At 37.1% G+C, this 5,874-nt stretch overlaps 1 non-coding gene across 1 annotated transcript; it reads right to left on the bottom strand.

The window, feature by feature from the left end:
* Window positions 1-2,145: 2,145 nt before the first annotated feature.
* On the bottom strand, window positions 2,146-2,218 carry TRNAA-UGC (transfer RNA alanine (anticodon UGC)). Its single transcript has one exon. It is a non-coding gene; the product is annotated as a tRNA-Ala (tRNA).
* Between the last annotated feature and the right edge of the window lie 3,656 nt (window positions 2,219-5,874).

Raw genomic sequence — 5,874 nt, 5'->3', positions numbered from 1 at the left:
TGTCTATGAAGTGTTTCAGTAACACGGAGAGGATCATGGTAAAATAGTAAATGAAGCTGGTAGATTACAAGGCGATCACAACCATGTCAAAATTGCAGGCAGTTAAAGCCTGGGGGGAATGCAGCACTATGGTGAGAGCTGTTGTTGGGGGGGGGGGGGTGAATACAAGTGCTTTTCCCCTTCTTTCTACTTTTCTGAATTGTCTACATGTTTATAATGCACCTGTATTATTTTATGTTTGAAAATACAAAGTCAGTTTTAGTTTCTGGGAAAGTTGTTGATACTAACTTGCCTCATTTTAGCCCAGTGCAACCGAACAAAGAGCTGGTGTCATTAACAGCAAATCAAGTTCACTTTGTGCATCATAATGTAACTCATGCCTTTCAAAAGTGAGTATAAATATATATGTAGGTACAGATATATAGGTACCCTATATGAATGTGTAATATGGGATTTAACGTTAACCATTTCCTTTCTCATAAGTCATAGTTTTGCTTTACAGGGTTTGGTAAGAATAAAATGTAATTTGTTGGTGCAATATTTTTAGTCCCTCTCATCATGACAGCACAGATTCTATACTCTGACTCATAGCGTTTGCATGTATCACAAGGACTATGTTGGAGTCAGTCAGGGTGAGAGGGAACTTCTCTTTGACTTGATTCTTAAGTTAAGTTATACTTTCTTTGTAGAATATGGTGATGGGGACTACAGACAATGAAAAAATTTGGATAATCATTATATTGACATTGACAAACATTATCAAACAGCATGACCCCATGGATGTTCCTGGGAGTCTGGCTGGGGGCACTGCAATCCACAGCGGCAGATGAAAGAAACTCAATGCAGTCTTATCCAAATGCCCATTTAATTAAAAATAATGACTTAGACTGAAATTCTTGGAAGTTTTGGGAAGATTTAAATGCATTGAGTAGTCCCTGCTAGCTGCGAAGAGAGGAATAGATTATCAAGCAAGGAAGTCACTAACAGTTGGCCCAAAGAGTCAGAAAAGACAGTTGACAATGTTCTGGGAGAATCATATGGTATTATAAGATATTGGTAAACAGATAGAGAAAGTTGGCCAAAGAAGAGCAAAATATTATTTTCTTTATTCAACTCAAAAATAAAATTTCGTGAACTGTAAAAAGTAGATATGGAAAATCCCTATCTTAATATTTACAGGCTTGATTTGGATTCACTGAAAGGTGGTACCACCTCCTACCACGTGGTAAAATTGCATTCAATATTAAAATTACAGGACAGTAAACCATAAAGTTTACCCACGAGGCTGCATATGACAGATTTAAAATGAGGAAGGAAAATATAACACAGCTGACAGGGAAAAAATATAACCTGAATCTGAATTCTCTGCCCATGCAAATGAAGGTGCACTTGGAGTCCAGGAAGCATCACAGTCTATTTATGATAACAGGGCTTTGTAGGTGTCTGGCTTCAGGTGAACTGCTCCGATATTTGGCACCAGTATTAGTCCAGGCACAAAGCTGTATTTTATTTCCTTGCAGAGCTTTCATGATGAAATTGAAAATATTGATTTGTGATCACCCCCCTCTCGATCAATCTCCACACATGGATTTTGTGCTTTGTTTTATTTAAAGGACCTGGATCAGAGATTTCTATTTTGCTTTATGCTCAAAACCTCAAGTCAGTGTTTCTCAAACTTCAATGTCCATAAGAATCTCTTGGGTTTTTATAGAAATGCAGATTCAGGAATAAGCAAGATTAATCTAAATGAAGGAAGTCTGAATAGTAGTTGTCTTTGTAGGGGTAATGGCTGGGAGGGGCATGAGGGAACTTTCTGGGATATGAAAAATGCAGTATATATACAAAAGGGACTGAACGCTACCCTTAGGAATTGTACACTTTACCAAATGTGTCTAATTTGGCAGTTATCATTTTTTAAAAACAAAAATGTAATACAGTTTAAAAATGAAGATTCTTGGATTGTGCTGCAGGGGAAAAAAAAGCGTTAAGGACTGGACCCATTGTAATAAGGCTGGGTCTCTTGTTGGCTGGGATGAACTTGTCAACCAAATATCAGACATGAGGAACAGGAAAAGATAGACACATTTCTTTTTAAGGATCATTGAATTTACGGTTTATTTTCTTCATAGGAATTTTTTTTTTCAGTGGAGGTACTGGGGATTGAACCCAGGGCCTTGTACATGCAAAGCACATGCTCTACCACTGAGCTATACCCACCCTGCTAAGAAATTTTAACTTGACTTCTCACCATTTTGGGTGCTCCTACCCACACCTATTTTTATATCAAGCAAAATCTTAGCTGGTGCTTTTTATAGTAATTCAGAAACTATAAATCTCCTAAAAGCATCCAAATTAGTCAAATCTTGAAGGTTTGGTTTTCGTGTAGCTAAAGGAACAGTAATTGCATTATAATTCTTAGTGTAATATAGTTACTATGCTTGGGAAAATTACCTTGTTAAGATTAACTTTTCCACTCTTGTCCACTTACCATTTTAAGGCCTACTGAAAGAGAAAAACAGCTCTTACATTCTGACTGAAAGGATCTATTGGTTCAGACTTAACCTCAACAGAACGGAAGTATTTTCTCACCAACTATTACTGCACTCAATCCTGCCATGTGGTTCGTGGAACCCTGCAGGAGACCCAGTCATTCCAGGATTTTACTTCTTGTGGGCATGAGCTTATGCTCCGTCCCCAGAGGACATAGTTTGGGTAATTCTTGCTGGCAACACTCTCCTCAAGTCTGTCACAAATTTTACTGCCAGTCTGCAGAATAAACTTCCAGAGGGAAGCCACTGAAAGTATTGCAAGTGACAAATGGGACATTCTCCTAAGCTAAATGGAAAAATGATCAATCATCCCCCTTGTTGCTGAGTTATACACAGTGGAAATCATGTAATGTGTCAGGTCCACCTTGATCAATTCCACTTGTTAACTAACCAGAGCACCCCCAGCAATGAACAAGCAAGGGAAAGGAGGCAGAGTGACCCCAGGACTAACTTCTTTCTTTGCCCCATTGATGAACTCTTCTGCTTAAACAGTTGCTAATTTCTTCCTGTCTTTAACATGGTTTGGCTCCTAGTCGTAAAATGAAAAGAAAAGATGCCAGCTGAGATAAAAATCCCTCCCCACACAATGAGCACCACATTTCTGAGTAAACTACAACCAGATTTCAGATGCTTGAGAAATCGCATGGGCTGAATTAAGTCACGGAAAAGTAATCAGTTTTCAGTTATCTGGTTAAGCTCATGTTTGTCTAGTTGTCTCATTTCCTGCCAAAACAGAAACATCAAAGTAACAACAAGATACCAGACACTAGCCCTGCTTTAAAAAAAAGACACTGTCTTTAATTCAATCATTTATTCAACAAATATTTACGGGATGCCTACCGTTTGCCAGATACTGTTCTAGGCTCTGGGTGTACAACAATGCACACGACACCAAAAAAAAAAAGAAGAAAGCCCTCTTCCCATACCCTATGAAATGTCTGATGACCCATAATGTGAAAATTACAGCAATGATGATGAGATGGATGATATAATACATAGGAGGATAAATGTTTTAATGTGAGAGGATATATGACAAGAACAACATTTTTTCACATTATAAAACAGCTTTTTCTCCCAAAATTTTAAGTAAAATTTTAAAAAAATCTCTGGACTGTCAAACTATGTTTCTATTATTACTGTGAATATTGTACTCAGAAGAAAATAGAGGTGATGTCCAAACACACAAGAGTAGATGAATCTGGGTGCAGATCTGAGCTGTATAGTCACCTGTAGGTTTCCCCAGGCCTTTACCAGGAGCATCTACTGAACTTTCTCAAACCCATTAGGAAACCAACCAAAGAATAAAAAACTGGACATGCTTTATGCTACACATAACAGTTCAGAGCCCCTAAAACCAAGCAGAATTCTTTTAAAAAAAAAATTATTTCCCTATTGAAAGTCTAAATTCTTCTCTCTCAGAATCAAATTTTTTTCATAATAATATTGATTGTACAAATATGCATGTGAACAATGGGTTTTTTTTCAGAGCTTTTAAAGTAATTACAATGAAATAAAATTAAAACTTCAATTCCTCAGTTACACTGACTACATTTCAATATCCACATGTGGCTAGCAGCTACCATAGTTGGAGTATATTTACATCGTATCAGAAAGTTCTGTTTAACAGTGTTCTTTTAGGGAGTTAGATCTCCCTCTAACTTGACACTTTTAAGATGGAGAGATTAGAATTATTTACTTAAATTGCATATATGAAGGTCAGGTTGATGGTGTCAGACAAGCTTAGTGCCAAAGGTACTTCTGGGGCAGTCTTTGCGGGATTTGCAGTGCCAGCAGAAGAAGGGGAGGAGTAAATCCTAAAGAGTCCCCTTAACTCATGATGTTTTGCTACCAACATTACCTTCCAAATGTAGTAGTTGACGTGCAGCAGTGGGCACCTCCAGAGAACATCTGACTAGTCCACCTGGGACTGTTTTTCAGTCCCTTCGTGGCTGAGGCAAAGAGGGATGCCCAGGGCCATAGAGGTGTGGTAGCTGTAAAAGTCACAGATCCCCCAAACTTAAGCAGCATGGACTGTTACCCCAAACCTGAGTCACCCTCTACGCCAAAGGCATTTCAACATCTGCTGTAGGAAGATTTATAAGGCAGCTTGGCAAATTTGCTGAACACAAATGCTGCTGAATGAAGAATAAAGCCATTTGAAGCTTAATGAAGCCAGGGGAGTATTTAAATGTACTAATAAAAAAGCTAATGAAGGAAGCCTAACCAAACTACAACAGAAAATTAATGACAGCAGCATACTTACCTTGGAACTAAATGGTCGAACATAATCAGTACTGCTGAACCGAATTAAATTTGCAACATTTAAATCTAAGTTTCTAAAATTACAAAGGATGCATCTTTATGCAAGGCTAGGATTTTTCCTAGTGAATGAGATGTCAAGAGTAAGAATTCAACAGCTTGTTTTCCTTCTTTGCTTTAAATCCGACATCACATCGCCAGCTCCCTCAAGAATAAGCAGTAATCTTGCTTCTTAAAGTCATCTTCCCACTTACGCCTTTCTCCTTAATCTAATGTATTTCTGCACACATAAATAGTCATGGTAACTCCTTGGTAACTAGTTTATATTCTGTATTGCTAAAATACACCTAATAGCCTTACAAATGATGGTTATTAAGGACCTAAGCATACCCTATAGACTGCCACAGCTGGAAGGGAATTTGGGAATAATCTAGTATTTCTTATCTCCAGGCCATTCATTTTTCAATCGTGTCATGCTTTAGAAAATGTATAACAATAATAATTATTCTTTTAAATTTTTAATTGATGTACATTCAGTTTACAATGCTATGTCAATTTCTGGTGTACAGCATCATGATTTGGTCATACACATACATACGTATATTCATTTTCATATTATTTTTATTATAGGTTACTACAACTTATTAAATATAGCTCCCTGTGCTATACAGAAGAACCTTGTTGTTTATCTATTTTAAATATAGTAGTTAGTATCTGCAAATCTTGAACTTTCAATTTATCCCTTCCCAACTCCTCTCCCCCTGGTAGCCATAAGTTTGTTTTTTATGTCTGTGAGTCTCTGTTTTGTAAATGAGCTGATTTCCGTCTTTTTTTTTAAGATTCCATATATAAGTGATAACAGTAATAATTTATTGAGAACTTACTACATTGCAGGCACTTTACTAAGGACTTTATCTGAATTTTCTCTTTAATCTTTCTACAACTCTTCAGTTAGGTGCTATAATTAACCTCATTTTGAAGAAAGAAAAATGCAACTCAGAAGAAGTAAGTAACTTGTCCACAGCCACATATCTGTTAAGTACCTGGGCCAAGATTCAAACCCAAA

Source organism: Camelus dromedarius, chromosome 6 (assembly GCF_036321535.1).
Source record: "Camelus dromedarius isolate mCamDro1 chromosome 6, mCamDro1.pat, whole genome shotgun sequence".
Classification (NCBI taxonomy): domain Eukaryota; kingdom Metazoa; phylum Chordata; class Mammalia; order Artiodactyla; family Camelidae; genus Camelus; species Camelus dromedarius.
The sequence above is the reverse complement of the archived record's forward strand: the minus strand, read 5'-3'. Positions and strand labels throughout refer to the sequence as shown.